At 38.1% G+C, this 16,464-nt stretch overlaps 1 long non-coding RNA gene across 3 annotated transcripts in view; it reads right to left on the reverse strand.

Moving 5' to 3' along the window:
• Positions 1 to 229: 229 nt before the first annotated feature.
• The window catches only part of LOC115496249 (uncharacterized), a 37,392-nt gene continuing 21,157 nt past the window's right edge, over positions 230 to 16,464 (reverse strand). For all 3 annotated transcript variants that reach the window (XR_012057090.1, XR_005981260.2, XR_012057089.1), the window contains 4 exons: positions 14,848 to 14,920; positions 12,417 to 12,509; positions 7,433 to 7,534; positions 230 to 723 (listed from right to left, as the gene is read on the reverse strand). This is a non-coding gene — a long non-coding RNA (uncharacterized lncRNA). The remainder of the gene's footprint in view (positions 724 to 7,432; positions 7,535 to 12,416; positions 12,510 to 14,847; positions 14,921 to 16,464) is intronic.

Here is a 16,464-nt window from a genome sequence, read left to right on the forward strand (position 1 = left end):
TGAGGAGAAGCTCACAGGTCCTTGACTTTCTGTTTTAAGTCTTTTCCAGAGGAACTGTGTAATAACAAAAAGGAAGATGCAGCAGGACATTCTTCTTTTCTACTTGATAAGTTAAAAATACTCTGTCACTTGTAGCAATGAAGAGATAGGCTATAAAAAGAGACTGGATTTAATAGTTTTAATTTAATTTTTAATTTAATCTGGATAAAATAGATACTGTATAATCTAAATGTAAATAATAACCTGTGGCCAGCATCCAGTCAGTCACTCACATGCTCACCCCACGTCCCCTCTCCTCAGGAGGACAAGGGGAGAAAATAGGATGAAAGAGTTCATGGGCCAAGGTAAAGGACAGGAAGATCACCTACTGAATACCATCTAGGACAGAACAAAGCTGGCCAAGATTAATTTAAATGTATTCCTATTTAAAATACATTTGGATAGTGAGAAATAGAAAGCAAAATAAAACCCAATAGCTCCTCCCCATCTTTTCCTGGGCTGAAACTCCTTTTCCTACCCATTAAGCAGCAGAAGGGGGTTGGGGATTAAGGACCCTCCCTATTCCTCCTCTTGTTCAAACAAATCTGCTCCAGTGAGAGCTCTCCAAGGGCCACAGTACCTGCAAGGCATGTCCAAGCTGCTGGAGGTTGGGAGAAATAGGGCATTAGTATATTCTGTGATAAACTGGTCAGTAGTTTCATGCAGCTCACATGTACCACACACCTATAAAACATTAAGAACACAGCAAGTAATAGCTTAGTTCTAACAATCTTCCTTCTTATGTTTTTAGCTCTTTAGAAACTGTATATTTTGGTATCATAACATATTAAACATCCAGGACCCAAAAAACAAAGTAATGTAAGAAAGAACATGGTCACTATGACATCGGAAGTCAAGAGGCATTTCTGTAGCAATTAACTGTTTTACTGTTATTTGAAATATATGAATTTCAGCACATGAAATTAAAAGAGCAGAAGGTAATTTTCAGTGTTCTAAGTGTACTTCTATACTGCAGTTTTCTTGATGAAGCTAAAAATATTTTGTCAAAGTGTTTGACTTCTGTTGGTTTTGACAGCGCAATTCCGTTAGCTGAAATCCTAGTTCCACTGTGGAAAGAACAGAAACTTTGAAGAAGACTTCGCTAAGAGGCAGTTAAAACATTTATTGTTTCAATTTTATTGAGTGATTACAAGATAAGTAGAAAATTCATGCTGCTAAAGAGTACCTGTGTCTTCAAAAATAGTTATAGTTTGTCTTGGTTATGAATTTTTAAAACGCCAAGAAATTCTCAAAATACGATACTCCTATTAAACTTTTTTACAGCAAAAAGAACAATATAGAAATAAATGCTTACCCACAATAATTACCCATACTATTAAACCAAAACAATTGTAATTATGGAAATTATTTTTCTAAACTCAATTGTGTAGCAAAATGCAGTGTATATTAGGTTGCCTTGGGATACACTGATTATTCAGATGCACACATTTAACTACATTCAGATTTTAAAATTACTTCATATCTGCTAAACTTCCCCCTGCCAATTAGGCATTAATAAATAATAAAAAAGGAATATGACTGAAAAGGAGTAGAGAAAAGCAGGAAAGGAATTAAGAAAAAAGGTAAAATCAATACAGTACTGTTTCTTGACACTCCTGTTTATGTTATCTTTTACTTATTTATTAGAAAAGACAGCTTTGAGAGCTCTTGAATGAAAATCTACCTTACAATGTACTAATTCCACCCTATCCCATCATAGATTTTGGGAGGACATAAAACTAAGAAAACTAACCCCTCATATCGTAGCAATGCTTTGATATTTTCCCAAATTCTTGAAGTAATGAGTTTTGAAGTGCAGACCATTGAAGGTGCTCCCACAAATGACAAATTTCTAAGTAATCTTTTGAGGAAATGCTAGGTGTGTTTGAAGGCTGCCAGAAAGCACAAGGTAGGGCTGATTTCATCCCAAACTGCCAGCTGGCAAGCAGATCCCAGCACCTCTGCTACTTAGCCTTGGCTCAGTTAAGCCAGCTTTTAGGCAGACTGATGAAATGTTCATAAAAGGCTGAGCTGGGGAGTGGGGGAAGAGCAGGAGGTGCCCCCACCGGGGCTGAAGGCAGTGTCTGCTGCAGAGGAGCTCCGACAGGACAGGACAGGGCTCTGAAGTCCCTGCCCCACCTCCTGTGGGCTCTCTAGGGGCTCCCAGGGACAGCCCTGGAGTCTGTGAGATGAACCTGTAACTGCTCCACCCCTCTTTGGTGAACCTCTGTTGAATTTCAGTCCCACGTACCACAGTATTTGGAGGATGAACTTGGGCATGGCAGTGACACTTGCTCTCCGTGGTTGGAAAGAGAAGCAGAGATGTTGCAGTTTCTGTCTGTACGAGTTTGCTATTGGGTTATGGGTGAAAAAAAGCTGTCTTGAAACCACCCAAGGAGCAGAGAGCTGCTTGTGCTCCCTCTTACCTGCACCATTTGGCTTCCCAGAGAAGCCAGGCAAGCCTTGTGTGGTTACACATAGGAACTCTTCTAAACATGTGCTGCTGAGGTGTGACAAGGATTGGTGCTGGAGAGAAGAGTGAGGAAATCAAATTATCTTGGTATGTATTGTTGGAAAGATCTACATTCAGTTTTTCAAAATATAAAATAAGATTTTTAGGAGTAAAAGAGATGGTCAGTGATCCTTAAAACCACTGCCTGTTACAATGATTACAGCAATTTGAACAGCAAAGGGCTTAATTAACTGTGAAGAGAATCAAGCACTTTGCATAAAGCACTGAAGAAGTAGATTAATAACAATTGCACATATTTAAGGAGCATATGGAATTAATTTAAGAAATGTATAAAGTATTTATCTGCTAGTGTAGTGTGAAATCTTTGTATATGTCCTTTTCTGATTTAAATTATGCCTAGACTGAACTAATCTAATCAAAATACTAATTCTACACAAGAAAAGCACTCTTTTTTTTCCCCCACTGGAATATTAATAATTTTTTTTTCTAAAAAAAACCAAATATGTGAAAAATTGAAGACTTATTTTAGGTTCTTTTTTTTTTTTTTTTTTTTTACATAAGTGCACTTTGGATTTAAAAATAGTCTCCAAAGGGAAGTGAACAGCAACAGCTATCCTAGAATTTGCTTGTCTCTAGTTATCTGCTATATAATTTTTTTCTTAAAGTACATACAGAAATATGGCTGCCATATAATTAATCACATATAAACAGTAAATTTCCCTGTCTGCTTTTATGGAAGTGCAATAAAACTTGTCATGGGACAAAAAGGGAGCACACTGTCTGTGAGAAGCCAAGAATTTCTTGTCAGTCTAACAAAAGTGTCCTGTCAGAAGACAGCTATTAGTTTAATTTGTTATCAGCAAAGTGGGGAGTGAAGAAGGGAAAATAGTTCTACACGCAGCCCCTGCTATCTCCCTCTCTTCTTTCATGTCACATTCACCTTCTTTAATGCCCCTCTGGGGGGTCCTATGAGTTGGTCCTATGGCACCAACTTTACTCGAGGAGATGGACAGGGAGAGGAGTTTGTGGCAAACTGCCAGTGCCCCACAGTCTCCACCAGAAGCATCCTGATATTGGTGGCAGTGCCTTTGCTACCCAAGGACCCAGGAGTGCCATTTTCCATGGGTTTTGCAAGACAACACTTTCCTTTTTCTTTCTTGGTTCAGTTGCATGTAAAGCCTGATTTTATTACATTTGCTTTGTTGACCTTGGGTAATTCCTCCTTGTGTTGTTTGACTAAATGACTATGACTGAATCCAGCTTTATGCAGCTGCCAACAGTGCAGCTATTCTCATAGCAGTAAGTAATTAGCTATTGGTCACACTTCTCCTCAGTTATCATCCCACACCTACATTTCTCTGTACTTCTATTTCAGGGCCATTAAAGCATACTCAAAACAGAATAGCTATTTACTGCACAAATACAGACAGATAACTAGCAGGTATTGGGCCACAGCATTGTGGAAAACTAAAATAATTGAGTAACAGGAGGTAATTCACTACACAATTTGCTGTTCCAGCTTTAAAGAGCTAGAACAGAGCTCCAGCCCCTATCCTGTTGACTGACCTGATCACACAGTATCTGTGTGCTTGGGAGCATAGTGCAGAGAATTATCTAATAATGCTACAGCAATTTGTTACCCATTTATCTGGGTTTGTGTTTGTTTTGGTTTGTATCTAGGGGTTCACAAGGGAAGTTATGAAAGGTGCCAGGTGACCAGTCTCCCTTAGAAAATGCCATTCTAGTGGCACTAGAACAACACTTTTTTACCAGTAAAGATGCTGAGAATTGTAAGCCAGTAATTCTGAGGGAAGACGTCCTTCACAGTTTTTAGGTTCTTTGGCAGATGTATATACAGAATATAAGTGTTCATCTAGATAAAAAAAAGTGTGAGGTTGAGAATGAAAGTTTTTTGAACCGTTGGACAGTCTACAGATGTCTATAGAGAACTAAATAGATACCTTAGCATGGTTTTTAGACCAGAAGTCAACCCAAAACGGTATCAGTTTTAACCATGTCATTTCTGACTAATGTCTGCATGTACCTTTCTAATCTGTATTTAAGTAATTTAAGCCCTATAACCTTCCAAATAATCTATTTAATGTAATGCCTCATTACTCGATTTCCTGAATCCAGACTGATATTCCTTGCAACTTGAATTTATTACCTCTTGAAGCACAGTTTTCTCTGTGATAACTTTACCCTTGTCCCTTCTCAGACTTAACACTGTTGTTTGCTGAACTTCCAACCACTCTCATTCCTCCTCCTCGGTTCTCTCCAGTGGATGCTTATCTCCCTGAAAGGACAAAGGGGACTCTTTACCTCAGGTGAAGACTGAGGGGAGGAGAATGGAAGGAGACTAGAAGGATTACTTTATGTCTCCTCCAGGCTTTGTGCCTGTTTGTACACTTTGAGAGACTTTTTTTTTTAACTATTAGATGTTGATCTACATGACCTGCTGTGTCAGTAACAGGTAGAGCTCTTGACCTGCTCCATGCTGAGACACACTTGTCCAAAACTCAGCACAGTTAATGTTGATCCCCTTATTTCTGGCAAAGCAATAAGCATCCTGAGTGAGCTTACACTGCTCTTAGGTTAGATTTTGGAACTGTTGTACCTTCCATTACAATCACTTTAGCTCCTTTCTCGAGTTTGGCTTTAGAAAGCTGTGTGATTGGTAGGTCAGCCATTATCACTGCAGAGAGAGCTCTGACCACCTTGTTGAATATTTTCTTATCTGTATACTACATCAGTGAAGATATTTGACTCTTAAAAGATATTCAGAATAATTTAAATAATCATGTAGCAATTTAATAGTTTAATTAAATGATTTGCATGTAATAATTTAGAGGCAGAAAGAGGTGCTTGTATTCTAAGATAAATTCTAAATTCTCTTCTACATCTAAGCAAAGGCAACTTTCCTACACATAGAAGTGTGGGGTTTTTGATGGGAAGGGTTTTGTAATGATGCCATCTTGTGATCATGGCCAAAAGGACGCTGTGTACAAATAGAGCAATGTTTCATTTTAGCTACTTTAGGCTCAGGCAGTGAGTGAACACACAATGTCAGCACACCAAACCCATGGCATTGGGTACCAGCCTTTGTCCCATTTCTTTGTTTGACCCAAAACATGTTCCCCCATGGTTAGGTTTTCATCCCATGGATCTTCAACAGATAAGCCAAACAGTTTATGAGGATTCCCACAGTTTATGAGGATTAAAACCCTGACAAAGTCGGGGGTTACTGCATATATGGAACTGGCTCTAGAATTTTATTTGAAAATTATACCTCATTCAGAGCCTTCTGTCCAGATTTATTTAGGAATTTAGACACACCACTTTATCAGAAAAAATAAGTCTTAGCAAGGGTACTACCTTCACTACACATAGCCACCTTAAGTATCTGCATTTTACTACAATTAACTATAATTAACATGTTGATAGGGCAGTGTGAAAAATTCAGTTTAAGATCTGGAATCAGCAAGGAGAGAGTTTCTATTTTAACACATCAGTTTTAGAAAGAAAGAAAGGTAGTTTTAGAAAGAAAAGATAGCTTAGACAGAGGTTGGAAACTTGAGATTCAATATTTGTTTGCTGCAGTTAAGAATCTGGATTCTTAACTAAATTTATTGTGGGCACAAGAACCAGAACTGCATCACTTTTCTTTACTAGCTTTAGTACTTGGCTAGGTTTTTATTGGAATTGGAATAAATTAGAATAGCTATTTGTATTAGAGATGTTTAGCTTGTTTATATGTTATAATTAAAAGTTCTGACAATAAGGAGTTACTTCGATCAGTTACAAGAACAATTAACATAAATTTAATTATGGATATGTGGGTAGTTCATAAACAACTTGTCTGCAGGATTAGTGTCTCCTAATGCCTTATGTGGAGCGCTATAAAAGCTGCAGGATGCTGAAGTCTTTCTTGCCTCATCTCTTGGTTAATCATGAACTTCTGTAATTCAGCTAAAAATGACATTTATAAAGCTTCATTATTTGCTAGCACATGAGCTCCTGGTTTTGTCTGCACAGGGGGATATGCACATGGGAAGTCCTGAGTGTTTCTGTTCATCTGCTGCTGGCAGTAATTCAGGGGCGTCGTTCACTGCAGGGACTGGGAACATTCCTGCACCCCTGGAACCGTGTGTGTCTCATGTTCCTCAGTGCAGGGACTCACCACGGGATGGCAGAACACAGGACCAGGAAAACCAGAACCCCCTGGGCTGGGAAAGGCCCTGAAGCAGCTCTCTCCTCTCCTGGATAGAGTGCTGCCTTCATCATGTCACTCTTACACATCAGGTGTGGCAATGAATGCTCCTCAGATCTCCTGAAGATGAAGTCAAAATGTTGCCTCATTTGTCTGTTCTGACTCAGAGGTGAGCCCAGGGCAGATGGGGAGAAGCTGGCAGCCTTTCCCACACAGTTGCTGCTGTGAACATGTGCAGAGCACTTCACAGAGACCCTGAGAATCCCCCCAGTGAAAATACAGGCACCAATGGGTTTTTGGGTGCTGTGAGGATAAACTGGAGATTAGTTGAGACTTTCAGTTGTACCTCTATACATCTGAATTCCAGTCCATGTGCTGTTGAATTTGGTAAATAATTTCACTATCTAAAGCTACACTGTATTTCAAGGAGACACAAGCTGATACTGACCACTGGAGCTCCTAGGGTTGTTGAGAGCTACCTGATCCAGGCGCTGGTTTTACCATCCATATTTTTAGGTTTGTGGTTCTTTTCTAAACATTAAAGGTAAGCTGCCATAAATGAGGGAAGAAATCATCTTCATTCAGGGCTTGTAATGAAAAATATGCAAAGAATTATATCTTACTGCAGAAATTATGCCGTGGATTCCACAAAGATAAAATCCTAATTTTTAGACAATTTCAAAGAAATACCAGCATAGTGATCTACTTACCTCTCATCATCTGACTTGGCCAAAGACATCTGCAAATCCAGATGCAAAGGTGTCTGGTCCTCTGGCATAATTGTTTCAAAACCACATCATCATGTTTCATTTCTAAAATGAGAAGATGCAAAGAGCAGGGTTAAATAAAATTTAAAAATGCCTTTACTTTCCTGAGTGAGAATATCTAAAATATACTCTTCCTGACAAACCCTTCACCTTTCTGCCGGATCCCCGGGGATTTACTCTCAGTCCTGACAGTCAAGAAGGATTAATTTAGGAGGTATTTAGCAAATTGTCATATATTTGCCACTGTCAGGCAGTTGCACTGTCTTGTTTGGACAGGTTTCAGCAAAATGGGCTATTAAAGGGCAAAATTTTGGCATGCAAAAGGTACTTCAAAACAGGAACTTCTTACAAGTATTCTTAACCCCAAAATACCTTCTGAGCTGGTTTTTTAAAGAAATTCTGGGAAGGAAGATTTTTCTCATATTATGACTTTGCATTACAAGGGGAAATAAGGTTTAGTACTATGTCTTAAATCCTCCACAAGGCTAAAAATAAGCATGCATTGAAATGGTTCTATTAATCATACTGAACTGATGGATGACTATAAACAGGATTCGCTTTTCTGGCCCTCACACAAATGTTCAGGTTACACAGTAGACAGAAGAGTTTTCACTGGGAAGAAATGCTCTACAAGCTGTACTTTGGTTATACATAACTAGTTTAAAGATTTGTATGTATAGTTCAAAGAGGAACTAGTAATTATTCTGTGGGTGTAACTGGTATTCCTTTATCGTACCTTAGTCTTAGCTGGCCCTGTAGATGGTGCTGTAACATCACTGATAACAGTAGGATTATGAGGCTATTCACTTTTGTCACTGGCCAATACCCAGCTCACGCTACAGAGTAGTGATAAAATCCATGTTATCAGTCTCCATAAAACCAGCTGGTAGTACCAATTCAGGTTTTATTGGAAGACTGTGTGGTTTACAGCATCTGAGTTGGCCTTCTTATTGTCCACAACAGCCAAATCATTATTTCCTACAATAGATTCCTCTGAAAATACTCCACAGTAATAAAAAAAGAGATGTTTTTTATATTCCTGTAGGAAAAAAAAAAAAAAACCCAGCCTAAAATATCATTTTAGTCTGGTACCTAAACAAACATTACTTTTATGTCAGCAGGCTTTAAAAAAGTGGCCTTGTGGTCTTCAAATGTATCGTGCAGTCTTTACAGTACATACTTTTGAATACTTTAAACATCAAAAGCAGAACAAGAAAGTACATGTGGAGTATTTACCAATAAACTTCATCAGTTCAGAATGAATTTATGCATAAACCATGCCAAGAAAAAAAATGCATGTGTCTTCCATATTAAACAATGGTTGTGATGACTGAGCTGATTGCACTGAAATGATTTCATGGGTATTTTTGGTTCAAAAGAAGTTTCACTTCCCGTGGACAGAGTTCCTGAGTTAGAAAACTCAATTTTCAAAATCCCTTCTACAAAGCTTGAAGACAGTGTACTTTCCTGGTCATTAAGGAGAGACAGGCATAGAGTGAACCTTTATCAGGACTTTTCAGTTCTTTGATCACCTCTCAGACTGGATTCTGAAATGAAGAATAAGGTACCCTTTTCCTTATGTGACGGTGTTTACAGTGGAGTAGGTTCCTAACACAGTTTTGTGGGATCATCTTGACTGGATTGGAGTTCACATCACAGGAGTTGTGTGGACTTGTTTATACAAGCATAGTTAGCTCACATCATTTGTGAGCAATGGAGAGGTTTTAATTTACAGTTTTCTCAAACACTGTAAAAAAAGATCAGATCAGACATTAAAAATATTAGCTTTCAAACAAGAAGTTAAACTGTTACTTCCTTGTCAAAGACTCAGAACATTTCCATCACAGTTCTGGATTATACTGCTATGTTTTAAAGACAAGATTATGATGGCTACTAGAAAGTTATGTGAGCAACAGAATTGGAAGTTATGAAAAATTTATTACAGCATATTTGAAGCATATGGCTGACCTAGGAAAGCGATGATGTCTGCAGTGTTCTAAAATTAGTATACTGAGTGGTAAAAACCTATGACTTTTTTGATGACTTGCATTATTCTTCAGTTATGCTCTCCCTATTTCTCTTAGTGGTTTCTGCTACACCAAATAATGTAGTAGCTGAAAAAAAAATGTAGTTAAAAATTGCCTCAAGGCAAGTACAGAAAGAATTATTTAGACATGCATATTTTTTTTCACTGAGTTCTAATGTTCTTCCATTTTCTACCACATCTTGAGTTCCTATATTTTGTTTACATGGTCTGTAAATCAGTTTTGTACTGCAGATCACTGCCATATTTAACAAGAACCATCGTTTTGAAATGTAGGAGTTATTTGTCATAACATGGAAGTAGCAGGAAAAGGGAAGCTACACTCAGCAGTAGAAAGCAAAATTAGTGGTGCTGCACAGACTTTCCCAGTTCTTAGAACTAGCACTTGGTTGGGTATTTCTCTCACAATCAAAGTTTCCAAAGGAAGAAAGAGCAACTGCTCCCTGCTGTCCTCAGAGGATCAAGTAATCTAAAAAGCAAAGGCGCCAACTCTGGAACTCCGTGACCACTCACAGGTTTCCTCCTTACTGTGAAGGCACTGAGGTATTTTCAGCCTTTGCATGACTATCTGAAATGCAACAGTGTGGCACTAGGGAGGGGAACAGAGCATTGAGAGCTGTAATAACACTAACGTGTGCTAAATTTAGAGATAAGCAGGTCATTATTAAAAAAGGAGCAAGACCTTTGGAAAAGCTGACAATATTTTAATATAAACTTGCTTGTTCTTTATGATTAGGATTGAGGCAAAGAAAATCTTACAGAAGTAATAAAGCATTCTATTGCTTTACCTATGGCCAAAATAAGAAGCAATTGGGAGCTTCTAACTAAATATTGATGAAAAAATCACGTCCTTTTTACAAGCTGGCTGTTTACTTTGCCTGTGCATGTAGCAGAGTCCCTTAATTCACCTGTTTTGGTGCTATTTCCATGGTCTTAGAAAATAACTTTTCCCTTCAAACCACACTGACCAGTGAAATGAACCTGGATTTCACTCATCCCAGGATATTGCTTCACTTACTGAACCAATACACACACGCTCCTACTGTTGTTTTTTTCTTTATATCTTCTATTTAAGGGCTGCAGAGGGGAAAACCATCAATTTTCAAATAAATTTAAAATATTTTGATTGTTTATTAATACAGTTGATACATTCTGAGTCTAGGAAAATTTTCCAGGAAACTCTCAGCATTAGTAAAAATACTTGAGACATGTTCATGAAAAACTAAATTTCCTTAAGCCAAATTTCCTTCTTCTACGAGCATGGTATGACAGAATGCATCTTTTGTCCCTCCTTTCTTTTATATCTTGCTCCTGAAGTGTGGGAAATAATCAAATTCCTAACAGCACCCCCCTAATTTCTTATGCACAGCTATACAAATACCACAATTTAAAATCATGCTTATGATTTCCTTCCCTATAGGAGCTGCCATTGTCACTTTATTTCCTTGTAGAAACAGTTTTGTAAATAATAGTAAATGGTTCTTCTGCTAGACAATTCACATTATTGCTCACAAGGGCCATCAAGTTATGGATGCACTAAAGTGCAGCAGGAAGAAAATATCCCCCACCTTAGAGCTTATGATATGTCCAAAAATCTTTGACATTTTAATAGGCTGTGATGTATTTTGCCACTGCAAGTGACTTTCACAACTCACTGTGCAACAAATGATTTAACCATTGCCAATCTGTTATTGGGATCAAAGGCATTAATTAAAATGCACTTTCTTGATATTTACAATGCCATCCTCCCATAAGTAGAAATGCATGGAGAAGAAATCCCTTTTCAGTGTGAACTTCAGCAAGCAGGGTGAGAACTAGTTTGAGAAGCTTTTAAAATAGCCCTAAGAAAATGTCACAGAAGCATTGTTTCAGCTTTAAGGTGGTGCCTGTGTGTGTCTGAAGATATAAGGTAGCCTGTGGAACTATGTGAAGCTGTTATTTAAGTCAACTACCATTTTCTTTTCCTCATGCTTCTGTTTCCAGCTTTCCTCTTCTTCATCCAGTTTTAATTTAACCTTTATGACTTCTGTAAGAATATTTATGTGAAACTGAAACCCTACCCTCTCTTAAGAGGACACATCCTGATCCAAATCCAATGTTCTTAGCAGTTTTAAATTTGGTATGGAACAAAAGCAACCCTAAAGGATCTCTTCTGTGAACATACAATAAACTGTGCAAACCACTCTATGAAATAATATATAAACTTTATTTCCTACCTGTCTAACTGCACTGCGACATGATATACTTTACATTAGCTATTATTTCTGCAAATTCTCATTTTCTCTGTCAAATGATGCATGAAAGTGAGAATCATTGTAGCTTAATGGAATAAGCCTCTTATCAGTGCTATATATCAAAGGCATCCCTCTCTGAACACCTAAGGACAGAGGGATCATATGTTCTGAAACAATTGCACTTGAATTCACAGTAGGTTGCTGGGTTTGAGGTTTTGCTGCTGCTGTTTATTTTTCCCTTGCTGTGGGGACAGTGGTCATTGTTATGCTGTTATTTGTTCTGTATAGGCTTAAGTGTGCTGGGGGTTAGCAGGGGATTACAGATAAGGAATGATGTCAAGAGGGACTCCATTTTCTTAAAGAAGACTAGATTTGTCTCTTTTGCTCAAGTTTGGAAAAGAAAAAATACATGTTTGAAATAATTTATATAATAATACCAATGACTGATGTAACAGCATTGACATAATATGAGTAACATAATAATTAATAATTGATAAAGCAGCCAAAAGGAGGCTGAAATCAGTGTTTTATATCCAAGGCTGTTGTCACGTTGGTTATGCCCAAAGAACAGCAACACAGGTTTTGGGTAAGCCACAAGGAGTGATGAGGCAGGAGAGGGGAGAGAAAGAGAATTCAAGTCCATGACTACCTTGACCTGGGCTGATCTCCTCTGCATCTCTTCTGAGCCCATGCTAACAGGATTTTGTAGCTGCAAGGCAGACATCATGATTCAAGTACCATCCTGGAAGAGAGACAAACAGGTATATGTGGGGTTGTGTCTTTCATTAATGAAAATTATATTCCGAATTTACCTTTGGAGAGGGCAGAGGGAAGTCCAGGGCTGTGTAAAAGGTTTCAAACAGCACAGTAGGAATTAATTCAGAAAACTTTATACATGTCCTCTTTTGCACATTGTTCTGCAAAACAAACTTCAGCTGTCATTTTCTTTAATCATACCAAGTTTTGATGTTTGAGAGAAAGTCAGTCTGACTGAAAGTGTTCAGCTGGCTGCCTACTATTACTTCCTTTTCCAAAGTCCCACTTTCATTATAAAGCTGCATCTTAGCTAGATCTTCTAGCTCTATGGAGATTTAGCTTATACAAACTCTGCTTCATCTTCTTAGTTGCACCATCTTTTGGATTCAGTCAAGTGGTACTTGATTCTTCTTTCATGGGAAGATGATTGTTATTATCCCGACTTTCATATTATTCATACTTTATAGGATGTGTTTCTTGTCTTGAGAAAAGGGCTGTGCCCACAACATAGTCTATGCTCCAGAACTTTTGACTTCAGTCTAATTTTTTTGTCATTTCCTGGTTGTTCTCTGACATTGCATTTATCTGGGATGATTTTCTCTATCTTAGCAAACTCCAGCAGCATTTAGATGAATCAAAGAAAGAGTGAATTATTTAAGTGAAATTTGACAAAGTTTGAAAAAAGGTATAATAAATATTTGAATATTTATAAGAAGCTGGACAAACAGATTTGAAAAAGTTTCTGCCTTTGCAGCAGAGTAGTCCTGTAACACTGTGCTCATGAGTATTCAGCTCACAGGTGAAGCAGTGTGAGCAAGAATGGGACGCAGATGGAAAAGTGCTGACAGAGGCAGCTGTACAACTTCCTGGGTATGAAGGGACAGTACAGCTGGAGGCACAGAACTGATATTAATTCATTTTTTTCTTTGTGAGGCCATGAAGGTTTTATTTTTCTAACCCTTTTCTCTCAGTTCAAAGAACATTTGACAAGGGCTGACTTGGTGAACCAATCTTTTTAATGTGATTTATAGAATCAAGTCATGAATCTTTAAACCTGGTGATATAAACTGTCTCTTCAAAGTATCATGAACTGCTGAATATTATATTATTTTCCAGTTTTAAAAGTTCCGAAGCAGAGAGCAAAACCAGCACTGTATGGTGAATGCTGTCAATTACACAACACAAAATCAGAACTGATCATGTAGGTTACATGTGACTTGGGACCCTAAGTAAAGAGGATCTGTAAACTGCAAATTCAAGAATAGTGCAACCAGATGAATAAAAAGGGCTGAGTGTGATGATAGATATTAGCAATAAATATTGAAATATTTCCATCATGTTTAATGATTATACTTTTTCTATTTCAAACACTTCTGAACTTTGCTATTGCATTGAAAATGATGAGCTATTTCCTCTCCTGTACACATCTACTTATGTAAAGAAATGGCTGACAATCAACTCTCCTTTCAAAAGCCACATTATCTCTCCAGGACCTGCTTCCTCTGCAGGTGAAGTTGCCTTACCAGTTCAAGGATAACAAGTGAGAATGCTGGAATGAATAAAAGAACTAGTGCACTTAGCAGAAACCATGGGAGAGTGGTCAAAAATACCAGTCAACCCACTGCAATAAGCAAGGAAAAAATAGATATATTTGGGAAAAGGTGCAAAACTACTCTATCCTCATCAGTATCTTAGCAAAATCCATGGTTATCTCAATACCTCATTACAATGACAGCAGAGAGAGCATAACCCTATAATCAAACCAATTGTTCAAAGCCAATAATCACTGCTCACACCCCATTTCCTTACTTGTGCAACCCTAACTCCAAGGATTTTACACTGATAATGAGATCAGAATCTCACTTCCCAAAAAAAAATAACCAAAAAACAACAAAGTGATGAAAGCCATAAAATGCAATTTAAGGGGCACCAAATTGCAGCCACAAATCTGTGGAATTAGCAAAGAGTGCAGAAAATGAAGCCCATGTTTCATGGAGGATGTTTAGCTGCCTTTCACTGCCAACAGATAACTGACTGTTTTATTCTGGTTCATCTGCCTTTTCAGGAACCACACACCTGGATCAGCTTCTCAGTGCGAGTTATCAATTTTAGCTGGCAAATAGAATAATGAACATATTTTAAAAAGACAAAGAGCATCTTAGTTTAGATCCCAGTTTCAGAAAAAAGAGTAAATCTCTGCCATGTTTTTCATCACTGACAATAAGAGGAGTCAAGAGAACAAGTCTGGATGTGAACAAATGTATCTGTGATATTTTCTGAAATAGATCCCATCCCTTCCCAGCCCTGTTTGCAGTATTACTTACTCATGCTCCTTCCTCTTGTTATGGTCAGCATTCTTCTCCATTGTGATCACATAATTAACACTTCTTATTTGTACTGTAATAGAAATTCTGCAGTTAAGTATAAACATAAATGCTCTAAAATGTTAAAATATATTTTCCACCTTTTATTTAATGTCAAATAACACTTTAATTCCATATAGTGGAACATAGTGAGACCCAGAAATAAACAAGAATGTCGACAGAGATGTTTATTTGCATTAATGTAACTGAAGTATCACTTCCATTGCTGTATGTAAGACACAGGTCTGATCTTAACTGAAAATAGATAACTTATAAAGGAGCTTTGTTGTGTTTTGTTTATCAGTATGATAATTTGTGGGGGGAGGGGGAGACCATAAGGAACCTGCACATACATTTTGCATAACAAACATATGGGATCAGAAAAATTCTTTGGAATTTAAGCAAAAAATGAGTCTTCAAAAACCCTACAGGAGGATAAGCCTAAGGTCAGAATTTTTTCTAGTTATTATTAGTTGTTACTTGAATTGTAGGTGTCAAAAGAATCCTATGTATTAAACAAAATTTTTGTTTGAAAATGCATCACAAGTCCTTGGGATTTTCAGCTAGCTATTGAGCTAGATTTTCAGCTGGCTAGATATCCCCCAGTCCACCAAAAGCCCCTGTGCTAACGGGACTCCAGATGCCTGAGCAAGCCTAATCCTGGTTGTTGGTTTGACTTCCATCTCTGCCAGCTGAATCATTATCAGGCAGTGGCCACGAATGCCCTGTAGGTTACCTGTAACCCCCTATTTTCACTTCTCTACTTTTCAATTTACTTCCCCATCCCTACTATCAGCTCCCTTTTTGCCCCCTTTCCATGTCTTTTATCCACTCTGTCTCCTAATTTCTAATCAGCTTCTGCCTCTGGGAAAGGCCACTAGAAACTCTTGATTCTCCATCAGATTACAAATCTCTCCAAAATTTCAATCAGATACCCCAGGCTTGTGTCTCCTCCTACCTGCCTTGAAGTGCACCCGAGGGAAGGTCTGTACTTGCTCTCCCAGGGGGGCTGCCACATTTCACTTGCAACTTCAACAGAAAAACACCAAAATGAATAGTTTCAAGGAGATGTAAATCTTTCTGTCAGGAGCTTCCCCTCAGCTGTGCCCAGGTCTCTGCCTGGTTCTAACCAAAGCCTTTTATCCGCCTGCCTCGCTCTGGGCATGTAGACAGCACACCTATCTAAAATCCAGAATTAAGGAGTACCGATATAAAGCTGCTGTTCCTTCCCCTGACTCACTGCAGGGACTAAACACTGATTATAAAAATTTTAAAGTATAGAGATTTTTTTTTTCTTTATCCCTCTGGTTTCAGTAGGTATTTATCAGGGGTTAGAGGATGCTCAATCAAGCACTAGTGTAAATTAACCAGTTTGAAGTAGGAAAACCTCAGGCTGGTCACCTGAGCTGATCTCAATCTTGCTGTAAATCCAAACAAATAAACAATAAATAAACACAGATGAAGACAGAGGTTTTCCATTGCTTCACACTGGTGGATTTGGTCTCAAGCACTCAGCACCTCACTGCTATCACAGTGTGTGATCACCTCATGCCTGTGCATGGAGATTAGCAAACACAG

Source organism: Taeniopygia guttata, chromosome 8 (genome assembly GCF_048771995.1).
Source record: "Taeniopygia guttata chromosome 8, bTaeGut7.mat, whole genome shotgun sequence".
Classification (NCBI taxonomy): Eukaryota; Metazoa; Chordata; class Aves; order Passeriformes; family Estrildidae; genus Taeniopygia; species Taeniopygia guttata.